Here is a 13,843-nt window from a genome sequence, read left to right as displayed (position 1 = left end):
AATAACCAATTTCAGCTTTTCCCCTTCTTCTGTACAACACTGTTTATTAGACCAGATGATGTACTCGACTCCAAAACATTCATATGGAAAAAAAAATTGAAGAATTGTGATTAAAATTGATTTTTTCCCTTTGGGAAGTTGGAATCAAAAATGGTTACCTGCTCATTTATGAAACAGATTTATTCTGTTGACATGGAGGCTTGTTTGAAATGTAATTGAATTTCTGTTACCTAATGGAAAGTGACAGTTAACAGTATTTATTTTCCATTTGTGTCTCAGCAGATAACATAACACAATTTTGATTTGTAGTTAGCTTCGGAATCTGAGATTGTTCTATCTCTGTAATTGAAAAGATGAGAGTGTGATGGCCCCAATACAATCCTTTTTTGTTTTTATACAACCAGTAAAGGTAGCTTTAATACAGTAAACAGCCTCTCTCCCATGCCGCTAATGGTTCTATTCAGATCTATCGTGTGCATCCTGTCTTTCTTATTAGGCTCTGACACATCTTTCTACGTTGATAATCTCTCCATTTAGACTCACATGTTTTTTTTTTTTTTTCTTTCTAAAACTAATTTCTGTAAATAACCTCATCTCTGTTTTCTGCCCCTCCCTTTGGCTCAGAAATAACTTCTATCTTGGAAATAAAGTGAATATTCTTTACAGGATTTTAATGGCTCCTGTCTAGCTGACATTTCTAGGAGACTCTGCATGGGGTGGGGTGTGGAGGGGGTGACTTGGGAAGGGGACCGTAGTTCACGGCAGGGTTTTCAAGGCAGGGGAAGGTGCAAGTCCTTGGATTGGATGTTTGGCTTTTTCTTTGTCTGAGTCTCCATCCCAGAGGGCGGGCTTCCCTGTTCAGAATATAAGGACTCCTAGAGTGGACAGTGACTGGGAAGAATGTCCCACGAGATGCTTTCCTTCAGCCCCCCAGCCGTCTCCCCGGCCTCCTTCATCTGTCTCCCCTTAACTTTATTCCTGGGACCTTTGGCTTTCCCAGAAATCCCTTTGGATGGATAATTCCGGACTGCCGTTTCAGAAGCACTCCGTGTATGCGAGTGTGTGACAAATGGCAGAAATGGAGGTTTCACGGCCGTTGGACTTGATTATGGAATGCCCTGCCTGCCCCTTGACTCGCTGAGTGACCGTGGGACGTCTGCGTGGTCCACCTGCTGTAAATGAGGGCCTGGGAGGCCTCCAACAGTGGTGCATGAAAGGTCTTCGGCAAAGCCTCAGCATTTAGATTCAATGAAAGCAGCCCTCTGCCTCAGGGCCACCTCCATCAAACACCCTGTCAAAGTGCCCTGGCGTAAGACAAGTAGCCACAGTGGCCTGAAGGGCAGGGGCAGAGGGGGGATCGCCAGATGCGGTCCATTCATAACCACAGCCTGCAAGACGGAGCAGACATGTCTGCGCCTACTCATTTCAAAGTTGCCCATCCGTCTCTGTGGCCAGTGCAGACATCTCTAGAAATCTATTCCAGCAAAGGACACTGACCAGGACATTTAGACTTATTATTTTTTTTGCAGGTGGTTTCTTATAAATACTGATGCAGCCACGAAATCAAGCCTTTTGTGCAACATCAGATAACATAACCATCAATTATTACTCTGTCGGAACAGTTCCTGGTTCGTGATGAAAGACGAATGAAGAAGGAGGATGGGTGTTTGGAGGGGACTTGAGTCCAGGGTAGCCAGGGGCTCATGAGGAGGCAGCATCTGCCTTGGAGGGAAAAGCAGAGCCTAGGAAGTCACTTCTCCAGTGCAGGGTTAGCACTGCCTCGCAGGGAGGGCCTGGTTTCAGAGGAGCTTGCCCTGCAGGCCAGTCTTGACAGTGGCCACTCCTCTGGGGAACATTTGAGGGACACCCATCATGTGCCAGCACTGGGCTGAGTTAGGGGGCAAACGATAGAAGGCCACAAACGGGACCTTTGCTTGTTCAGGAGTTACTGGTCCTAAAAACCAAGAAACCTCGGGCTTCTTGAATATTTATTTATTTATTTTTTTAGTTTTCAGCAGACACAACATCTTTGTTGGTATGTGGTGCTGAGGATCGAACCCGGGCCACACGCATGCCAGGCGAGCGCGCTACCGCTTGAGCCACATCCCCAGCCCTGATGACAATCTCTCTTAACTCATCTTTATACTCTCTAAATGGACCCTGGACTATTTACTGATTTGATGACTCAGTTTCTCTGTCAATAAAATTAAGTACATGATTTTACCCACCCCATAGAAATAGTTGCCATTTGCTACAAAGTTTTAGAGACCAAAGGCTCTGAATCTCTGCTGGTGTTATTATGTACTCAACAGAGTCCAGTTCTCAGCAACACGAAACTCGTTAACCCTGGACTTGGATGACTTTTCCAGAAAAAAAAAAAAAATCCTTCCAATTCATTGCAGCTGAAAGATCCTGTGTTTTTATAATTTAATTAATTAATTAATTAATTGTGCTGAGGATAGAAGCCAGGGCCTTGTGCCACTAGGCAAGCACTCTACTGCTGAGCTACATCCCAGCCCTCTTTTTTTTTTTTTTTTTAAAGATGAAGATTGAAAAAAAATAAATCTACTTGTATTAAGGTAAAAATCTCAATTGTATCCATTTATTCATTGTTAATGGGGCTCTTACATGATTATTTTGACTTTTAATATGGGATCCTTTATACATATTAAACTCGATAGCAAATCCATTTAGGCATAAACAAATTAGATATATTGTTTTGTCTCTATGAACAAAGCCCAGGACTAGACCTCCACTGGTGATAGAGGCTTGCAAGCTTCGGAAGCTTACCCAGATCTTTTCTCTACACTCCTTCACCTGTGGTCTCTAAGCTTTCATCTTTAAGATGAAAGACAGCTGCTTAATCTCCAGTCACTGTTTTTATGTTTCAGATTGAAAAGAGGAAGGGTAAGGGGCCAAAAAGAGGTGATGACCAGCTCTCTGTCATCTCTTGAGTCCTCTCTGGGCCGTCCCGATCAGTGACCTCTGCTTGCATTTCATTGGGCAGAAGTGACCCCTGCACTCCTAGCTGAAGGGACCAACTGTGACATGACGGTGCATGTCACAGCGTCCCTTGAAGCTAGATCTTATTACGAAGGAGGGGAGGGAGTAAATGCTAGGTAGGCAGCTTGCCTAGGAGTTATTAGGTAGATCTTCTGTCTTGATTTTGCCGATGGGTCCACTGAATCATGAGTTCATTGCAGATGTCGGGTGCTAACGATAAATGAGTTGACCTATCTGGAAATTGATATTCTCCACTTATAGTTATGTATGTGGGTGTCTACACAAACTTATTTTTAAACAGTCATGTATTTTGATATACTTATGCAATGCTTCATCACACAGACGCAAATATATGCCAATATGCCTACATCATGTAAGTTTCTAACTTATGCAACAAATGCTATAGTTTGGAAAAATCTCATTGCTTAAATGAAGAAGGGAAAAAAAACTCACAAGAGCAGCTGCAAAGTGATTTTGCCTTATTTCTAGATAATGAGGTTCTAGGTATCAAATGTAGCAAATGGAACAATGGTATGAAAAAAATGAGGAAGACAAAATAACAAATGCAAACTGTTCCCGTAAAGGAAGCTGGAGTAGATGGCAAAGCAGGACTGCCGGGTCCTCAGGTCCACCTGGCATTGCTCCTACCTAATCAGGCCTGACCTCTGGAAGGCTCTGATGCCAGGGACCAGATTGGAAGCGATGAATCAGATGGAAAATGATGAATTAGGTAAAAGTTTAAATTTCAGATATGGAAATGTTGAATGTTCACATCACAAACACAGATCCACATGATTTTTCGAGGCAGACTCTCATTTCAACACACACGCCTCCTACAGATGAGGATGACTAATGCAAAACTAATAGACAATGAGTTCGTATTTCTGAAAACGGTGCTTCCTAGCCAATTTACTAGCTTTCTAGTTAATTGTTTCTCTTGTGATAGTCCCCAACAGAAGGGACATTTCTGTGTTAGGGTTGGGATCAGTCAGTGCTTAGTTTTTCAAGCTGTGTGCTATAGAGATTGGATGGGGCCGCAGTCCATGCCCATATGATCATTTATAGAAGAGCTGTATTTTGATTTACGTAGAGAAGGAAGACTGACCTGTCGCTCACGAGTGTCACACTCCTCTCAGAGAGCCCGCTTCTTAACCTCAGCAAGGCCTAGCAGGGTGGCTAACCATTCACCTCCCAAAGAGGTTTCATTTAGCAAATCCCTGCTTCAGGCCACTCTGCGACCTCAGAAAGCCCATCACTGTATCCGATGTCACCGTGGCTTAGGCAATAATGTCTATGCACAAGACACGGACTTTTAACATTGGGATGTCAATACACTTTATATCACACGGGAAACGAGAACTTCAGTGAATGATTGTTATTAGCCAAAGACCCACTCATCAGCTAGGGCCCGTGGTGGGCGGTGGCGATCCATGCTGACAAACGAGGAGATCAGTGCCTGAATTCCAAATTGGGCCTTTCGAGGAGCTGTGTCATAAAGAGCATAAAATTTTCCCTGCAGCTGTTCTTTGTGTTCAGTCTGTGTGTTTGGCTGTGGCTTTTGGCAGTGTTTGGGCGTTGGTTTGGGTAGGGGATGTTTTATCCCCTTCTTGGAAATGAGACCTATGGGTTCAGCCGACTCGATGCTGTGCTTCTTTTCACTGCTGGGTCCACCAGTGGCCTATTAGCTGCTCTATTACTGTAGCAAGAGGAGTTGTTTAGGTTCTTATCATTAAACATTTAGTACGCACATTTATTAAACACATATGTGGTGTAAATGCAGTTTCACAGAAGGGAGGAATAGGTGCTTCTCGATGTTTACATTTTGAGGAGCAAATTTGTACGACAGGTACCAGTAAAACCCAAGAACTTTATGGGAACGGTACCTCTGGGACATCTGTTTCTAGGTTTTATTTTTGATGTCAAATTGAACATATTAAAAGCCATGTTTTACTGAGACACTCTGTATTTTCTATCACACTTTATGCTGGGACAGGGCCTTTTTCTGTGAATATTCAGTGTATGTGCTAGAACCTGGTACCTATAAGGTGCTTAGTATCTGTTGGTTGGAATGAACTAGACTGTTATGGAGATAAAGTACCGTAGTCAGAACAGGGTAATGAATGGTTTGCAAATCACGGTGGGTGATAGTGATCATATGTAATAAAATGGCAAAAAGTAGGACCAACACTTATGGAGTGTTGACAACATAGTGGACCTTATCCTAAATAGTTCATATGGATTAAAACTTTGAATCCTTATAATAACCAAATGAGATGTACCTATTATCACTCCCATTTTATAGATTGGGAAGTTGGGGCACAGAGTGGTTGAATAACTTATGCAAGGTCGCACAGTTAACAAGACTCAGAGCCAGCATTAGAACCTGGAAGTCTGGTTTCACAGAACAAGACTGTGACCACTACACGATATTTTTTGTAGCCATTATGTTTTTGTCTGCCTATGTATCTATTCTCCTTTTCTTTTCTTTTCTCTCCCCGCCCCGCTTCCTCCCTCCCTCCCTCCCTGTCTCTCTCTGTAAGAGCACCAATTTTGCTTCTCCAACCAGCTCTGTGATTCAGATCAGGCCCATCTGAATTTCTCTCCCAGGAACTGGGCTACTGCCCATGCTTGTGGCTGACGCAAGCTTCCGTGCAGGTGGGTGGTCAGAAGGTCTAATTGGTTCCTGTCACCTAGATTTCCTGAGCGACTCCTGTCCCTGTTCCCTGTAGAGCCTCACTCTTCCATTTTTCCTTTGGTTCTGTGGTTTCCACATGTAAAAAATCATTCAGGCTCCCATGAGCCAAAGATGGTTCCTGATGCTTGCAGTGGAAGAGCCCCCGATGGACCCTGAGCGTGGCTGACGGGGGCCTGGTTGTGTCTTAGTGACTACTTGCGTCTCCCCTTCTCTGGGTGTGGAACGGTAGAAGCTTTGAATGCAGAAAAACAGAAACTGTGGCTACTTTCCCTGTGCACAAGTGGGATTCTCATTAAAGAGTTGAATCAAAAATATGAGGAATGGCACTTTCTCTTTCCCCAAAGCCCATAGGAACTCAGGGTGTTAGTTATTTTCTGATCTCTGAAAAGAAAGAAAAGCAATCGAGGTTGACTTTTCTTGACCTTATGGTAAGAATCTTTTTTTTTTTTTTTTTTTTTTTTTCATTGACCCTTTGCTTCTGGATACAAAGAATGAATGTGATCTGACCATTGGCCTTAAAGGGGTGTCACCCATTCTCACTGCAGCTCATGAGGTAAATGGTGCTGTGTTTTGAGATGAGCTGAGGATGTGAGAAGCTCAAGGGCATAAGGGAAATGCTTTTAAAAGTCCATTTTTGAAAAGAATACGTATCCAAGCATCACATCTTAGGGGCTCAGAGTATGGGCTTCGTGGGGCGAGACCCCAAAGCCATGGGCTCCTTTCTCCCAGCATTGCTACTGGGCCTGTTCACCTCCTCACTTGTACTCTCAGGGGTGACGCCCACCTGTGCCTGGTGCCCAGTAAAGTCTGCTGAGTGATACTCACTATTTGTAATAACAATTTGGTACCCAAATCGCCATTCCCTCAGATGAGATGTTTTTGTAGGTTTGTTTTCATTTTTTGTTTTGTTTTTTGAGTTTATCCAAAAAGGAAGAAGATGGTGATAATCATATGTGCTTCTTGGGAGTGACACTTAGACACTTCCTGTCTTCCGTTATGCTTCCGTGTCTATTTATCTCAACAATACTTGATTCCATGGTCTTTTATCTTCTTCCCCCACCATTACCTAGCCAATGTCTCTAACACCGTTTCCATGCAATTGAAAACAAAAAACCAAAAACCAAAAAACAAACAAACAACAACAAAAAAACCCCAAAGCAGCGTGGACCAGGGAGACAGGAAGATGTTCACTTGGTGCTAAGCCAGGCCCTCTGCATCCTGGCACCTCCACTTAACAGCTGTGTGATGCTGGACGACTTTCTGCAGCTCGCCAGGTGAGAAGCCATAGCAGCCTCACACAGATGGGAGGAGTGAGTGGCCCTGGTCATGAAGGCCCAGCATGAGGCTGGATACAAAGGACGAGGCAGAGAGACTCAGCACATCCGGGCATCATTTTCTGTGTGGAGTGGGTAGCCACATCTCTGTGTCACAGGTACACCTCTCCACAATGCTCGCCACGTTGGTGTAAGGGTCTTGTCCTGAACCTGTGAATATTTCAAGCAAATCTGCTGACCTAAGTGAGGCTGGCTTTTAAGGGAGTTTGTCAACAGGGCCTTAATCCTTGCCTCCTCGGGATTAAGCCAAATTCTTCAGGGATAGGATTGCAAGGTAGAAAATAGGATGCCCAGTTCATTTGAATTTCAGATAAATAATGAATAACCTTTAGTATAAGTATGTCCCATAGACAAGACTTGAAGCATGCTTCTACTTCAACACTATTTGTGTTTGGCATTCAAATTTAGCTGGATAGCTTAGGGGTGTGTGTGTTTCCCCTAAACCTGACATCTTGTTTGTGGTCCACAGAGTGCCTACCCTGTTAATCTTATTGATGAATTAAAACAACAACAACAAAAACCAAAAAAACAAAAAAGGATAAAGTTGGGATTTTTTCGTCTCTGGTACCTGGTTCCCAGGGTTCTAGTCCAATGATCTCTGATGCTTTTCCCACACACTCCAATAGCATTTTGTTTTACCTTAACTTTGTGTTCATCTATTTAAATCCCTTTCATCAGATGAACAGCATTAACTCATCCTATTTATATATAATCTATTTAAAGCACCGCAAAAGAGAGGGTATGTTTGGCAGGAGAAGCATCTCCTATTTAGCAACTGGCAAACGTCAAGAGAGGTTTTGGCTTCAATAAACATCTCTCAAAGTTGTGATGGAGGGCGGGAGATTATTACCATCCTCTTCCTTTTTGGATAAACTCAAAAAACGAAACAAAAACGAAAACAAACATACAAAAACATCTCGTCTGAGGGAATGGCGAGATTTTGCTCTTATCCTTAGATGATATATTCTTTGAGGCTGGCTCTCCATCCCAACTCTCAAGGCACTAAGTAAACAGCTTTGCATTAATTGCAGATGCAGCTGGGGTGCAGGCAGCTCCTGATGCCTGCCTCTGATTGACCACGGCACGGCCAGTCACCCATGAAACTGCCTCCCCAGAAGCCTTCCCCGGGGCCTGCTGGTGCCAGGGAGGGCTTAGGAGGGCTGCGCCATATCTCTGCACTGGTTTTATAGCCAGAGCTGTCACCCTAAGAAGCCTGATGGGTGTCACCCCAGAGCCACAGACACACTTGGTCTGGAAAAACGGGGGTTCCTTCTTGCCTTATTGCATCTTTGTGGAATTCTGTGTGTGTGTGTGTGTGTGTGTGTGTGTGTGTTGTAGGGGCGGGGATACAGAAGAAAATCTTTTTCCTGGATTCTTATCCAGGAAAGAGATGGAAACTTGACCACATAGCGAGCTGGTATTGGTGGTGGAGACCCAGTGGACCCTGACTCTTGCTAGGTGTCTCCAAAGGTCCTGATTCTTCACCCCCAGAGCACTAGTCCTTGGGGGTGGGCTGCGGGGAAGGTGGTAGAGCCCTCACTAGGATTCTTGGTAACTCAGCTGGCTTGGGCTCATTCTGACTTCTTAAATTGTGAACTAGCCAGATTTCTGAATCGCTTCCTACTTATTTTAGAAAAGGGAGAATTTGTAGCAATAGATATGCAATATTTATTCCCAGAGAGAGAGGCTTCAGAAATGAAAGCTCATAGATTGACGCCGTCACAGAGGAGCAGTAGTACATTTTAGGGACCTTGACCTTCCATGGAGGGAGGGAAGCATGGTCAAGTCATGTTTCATAATAGGAGAGGCTCTGCAGCTATTAAAATAATAATTATGATAATAACCTACACTTCTTTGGTTTTCTATCTGCCAAATTTGATTCCCAAAGTCTTATGTAAATTAACTCATTGCACTTATATATTTATCCATCTTTCCATTCATACCATAAAAATAGCCTCAGCTTTGGCCCAGGTTTAAGAAAATGCAGTAGGAAAGAGATCAGGAAAATACAATTTTGATATTTTAAGTCCTTGATTTAAGTTTGAAATGAGAAGGCATTTGGTGCCTGTAATAGGCAGAAGACAACTTGGGTGACTTGTAATACCAGAATTCAGAGCCAGAGGAAGGTACCTGGGGAACAAGGTCATTCTAGAAAGTCCTGAGTTAGGCTGGAAAGAAGGCTGGGCTTTAAAGTGTCTCCCAGGACAGACGATCACAGCACAGGGCTGGGGCGGAGCGCCCTGGGGAGAAGGCAAGGCAGCCATGACAGGTGACATGGTGGAAGCTTCTCTGGACAAAGAGGTCTAGGAGTGCAGACAGGGTGTGGCTGCTGCTTATCTGTAGTCAACATTTTCCATAGAGCAGGGGACAGAGTCCTGACCTCACAGCCCCTTTTTTCTCCAAAGTGACCAGGATCAATGTAATCAGGTTATTCAAAGGAGCAGCAGTTCCCTCCTTCAAAGCGGGAAGTGTTTGTTGAGTGGCTATTTTGTACATGGAGATTTACGTGTGTTCTCCTGGGGCTCCTGTGTACCTGGGAGCAGGAATGAGGTCAACTCCTCAGGGCAGCACCCAGCGGGAGCTGAGTCCACGGGAAGCCCAGGTGAGGGTACCTCCATGCTGAGTCCTCCCCGTGTCCTGCCTTCTTTTCTGGAGGCCTCTCTCCCAGGTTTCTGGAGCTTGCTGCTGTCTGACGTCCAAGGTGATCATCCTCTTTCCCTTCGTGCTCACAGGGGCCTGGTGAGTTTCTTCTAGCCGCTCTAGCCATTTTCTTCCCCAGTTCACTGATGTCTTTTTCTCACATTCTCCAAAGGGTTCTCTCCCTAACTCTTCTGCTCTTCACTAGTTCCACACCAGATGTTTCTCTCTGACTTACTGGTCTTCCCTGCTCCTTTTCTTTTCTTTTTTTTTTTTAATTAATTTTTATTGTTGGTCGTTCAAAACATTACATAGTTCTTGATATATCATATTTCACACTTGATTCAAGTGGGATATGAACTCCCATTTTTACCCCATATACAGATTGCAGAATCACTTCAGTTGCACAACCATTGATTTACATATTGCCATTCTGGTGTCTGTTGTATTCTGCTGCCTTTCCTATCCTCTACTATCCCTCCTCCCCCATCCTCTCCCCTCTTCTCTCTCTACCCCCTCTACTGTAATTCATTTCTCCCCCCTTATATTTTTCCTTTTCTCTTTTAATTAATCTTCTTATCCTTCATGTCCTGTGCTCTTCACCCCAGCACCCTGGCCCTTGAGTTCACCACCAGTGTTCAGGTCGGGCAGGATCCCAGGCAGTGGGATGAGTTGGGCCTGAGACAGAGCTGTTCTACTGCTTTAGTAGCCGAGTGTTTGGGGACAAGTTATTGAGTTCTCTCTCTCTGTCTCTCTCTCTCTGACATAATACATTAAGATAAGTTCAAGGCGTACTTTTAAATGTTTACATCTTATAGGCATTTATATAAAATGGCTGCAATAAGCTCTATTCCACTACAAAATCAAGATGGGCAAATGGTGGAAGAGCTTAATGTATTATGTTAGAGAGAGAGAGAGAGAGAGAGAGAGAGAGAATTTTAAACAGGCAGTAGTGTTAGGTTTAGGAATTTGGATTTGTTATAAAGAGCAAAGCAGCTTCTTTGATGAAGGACTGATGGTGGACACTTGTTTTAGGGGTTTGTTTGGCAGTCAGGTATAACACTTATGGAGCTTGGAGGTAGGAAACACGTGGGGGCCACGGTGATGATTGGAGAGGCAGCAAGTAGGAGAAAGGCAGTGCCAGCAGGAGATGAGGGACACATGGGGTACACAAAACAGTAGGGTCACCATGGAGACAAGGAGAGAGTGGGTGAACCCAGAGTTTGCCTGTAAGATATCATGGAAATATTTCCAATTAATAAAAATGAGGAGTTTGCAGAAAGGAATCAGTAGGAAAAGAGACATCAAGTTGAATTTTGGGCAGACTGACTAGTGTCACGTCAAATGGATTTCAAAATTAAAATCGAATGGAGTCAGCAATAAAGGGCTGTCTTTGGGAGTCTCCAGCAGTAAGTCATTCATTGAAACCCTTTTTCACTTCATCAGTGTGACACATGGTTATTAAGGGCCTACTGTGTGCCCAGCATGATTCTGTGAGCTAGAGATATGTGAGTGAGTGTGGCAACGTCCTGTCCTCCTGAGTTTACCCTCTTGTATGGGACTTGGTAGGCACTCAAGATCATGACCATAACCCACACTGATTTGGGGACAGCAGTGGGATCAGCACTTTAGTGGCATTATGTCAGTGATCAATATGACACCTTAGTGAGGAAGGTACAATTGCCATTGCAGAGATGAGGAAATGGAGACTTCGGCTATTGCAGAGGGGAGGCAGAAGGCTCAAGGCTGAGCTTGGCAGGACAGTCACCAACAGAGCTGAGAGGGATTGCTGGGAAGAGGGAAGGAGGCAAAGGAGAGGCAGAGGAGTGGGAGAGAACTCGGAAGCACAGAGTAGAGGGAGCAAGTTCAGGCATCCCAGAAATTCAGTGGGGTAAGGAGTGAGATTTCTGGATCTGGCTGGAAAGCTAGCCCGATGGCGATGGTGTTCCTGTGACCAGTCTCCCCAGGGAATCCAGGTGGGGAAACGGACAGACACTGCTCATCCCAGGAGTTAGGGAGAGAAAGAAGGGAAGCAAGACCACATGGTGTTATTTTTTAAGTGGAGAAGCACGAGATCATGGGGTGGGGCGTGGATCCCCTGAAACAGAGCAGTATCACGGGCAGCAGGGACTCTGACTTAGACACCTGACTTTTCTGGAGCAGTGAGATTCTGTGTCCCCGGGTCCCTTGCTCAGCGGAAGGAAGATAGGCAGTCGACTCTCTGGGGAATCCATCAAATGAAACTTAACTATTCACTTGGTCGTGTTGTGGACGTCTGCTGCTGTTTATTTATTTATTTAGGATTTTTAAAATAGCCATTGCTCTTATCCTGTTGGTGCATGTCTTGTTCTTGTAGGAAAACGCTGGTGATATGAAAAGGAAATTTGTATTTGCACTTTCGTCAGTAGTTCACATCCTTTTCCTGTCAACTTTATGAGTGTGAAATGCCATTAATCATTATGGTGTCATAAAACACACTTTACAATAATGTTATTTCCCCCCCAAGGTTTATTTCTACCATTCTAAGAGATATTTGTGTGGGAAATAGCTTTCATTTTGAGCCTTTCATCTTGAACTCCATAGTTATTCCTGGGACTGCGGCCCCTGGGCTGATAATTGGTTTCGGATGCCTGTTTCGGGCTTTGCAGTCTCCAGAGGGAGCTGAGTGAAGGGCTGGGTTGGGATGCTAAGAAGACCCCTAGTTTTTGAATAAAAGTCAACATATGGCCTTTCCCTGGAACCATGTGTCCAAAACCCGTGGGGTTCAGAAACCCAGCCAGGGTCATGATCAGGTAGAAGGAGCTCTTAGTCCCTGGAGGCGGACAGGAGCGGTGGGTGGCTGCGGGATCTTCACGCTGGAACCTGGGCTTGCTGGCAAATTGAGTTCTGATGTGGGGAGTGGTGGGAAGGCCGAGGGGAGAACTGCCGGAGCTGTAAGACTGAGGACTGAATGTGGGCCTGGAGGGGGAATCCAAGGGCCCACTGGGTCCCTAGGGGGTGGGTGGGGAGAGCCTGGAAAAGGTGGGGGCAGGGTGTGGCAGGCTCCAGGGGAGAGTAGGTGCTACAGGTGGGTGTGTGTAGCACTCAAGGCTTCTGGATAGCAGAGTACTGGACTCCATTTCCACTCTGTGCCCAATCAGGAGCAGTTTTTCTGATCATGTGACCTTTAGTGAAACCGTAAAGAATTCCAGTTGGTGGAATATAGCAAACAGGCAAAATAGGTGACTATTTCTTGGTTTTTGGAAGTGGTGGTATTTTTAAAAATTGTTTTCTTTTGTATTTTGACTTTTTGCCCATCCAGTGAAAAACGCACAGGATGGGGCAATTGATGTTTTCCCTTTAGAAATGTGTGATGTGTGTGTGTGTGTGTGTGTGTGTGTGAGAGAGAGAGAGAGAGAGAGAGAGAGAGAGAGAGAGAGAGAGAGAGAGAATATGTAGGAGTGGGTACTGAGCATTTTATTAGTCTGAAATGGGAGTTACTGGTTCTACGCCAGGACACTAGTGGTAAGTCCCTTCCTTGCTAAGCAAGGTACTTAACTTGATTTTATTTTCTGTTTATTTATTTAGTTAGTTTTTACTCAACACTCTTGAAAAGATGGTCAAGGAAAAGCTTGATTAATAGGCAAAATAAGTGACTAATCGCTTTGTATCAGCTAGGTGCTCTTGGCTTCAGGTAACCAGAGGGTCAATAATAAGAGACTTAAACACTGAAGGAGTTGGTTGTCTTACAAGGCAGGATGAGTGTGCAGCCCGAGACGGCTCCTGAGACCCTTGCTTCTTGACGCCCCTCACTTTGAATAGGGATGGATTTGGGGACTCATAATAAACCAGTGGTTTTCAGCCAGGGATGATTTGTCCCCGAGGACACCTGGCAATGTCTGGGGACTCTGTTTTATTTTTTCGCCACACTTGGTGTGAAGGTGGTAGCATTGACAGGCAGTGGTGGGGGCCTGGTGGGCTGCTGAACTTCCCCTCTGAAGTGCGGGACGCCCTGACGGTGGGGAGTGATCCCACAGCGCTGACGTCAGCGGTGCCAGGATTGAGCATCCCTGTGTTCCAAGGACAGAATATGGCAGAAAATAATGGACGTCACGGCTGCGATTAGGTTACAGTCCACCTGGGGTGGGCTCCATCACCCCTCTGGAACGGTTGCTCTGGGGAAGGCCCCTGCGTG

This window comes from Callospermophilus lateralis, chromosome 8 (assembly GCF_048772815.1).
Source record: "Callospermophilus lateralis isolate mCalLat2 chromosome 8, mCalLat2.hap1, whole genome shotgun sequence".
In the NCBI taxonomy this organism is placed as follows: Eukaryota; Metazoa; Chordata; class Mammalia; order Rodentia; family Sciuridae; genus Callospermophilus; species Callospermophilus lateralis.
This window is presented reverse-complemented; position numbering follows the sequence as displayed.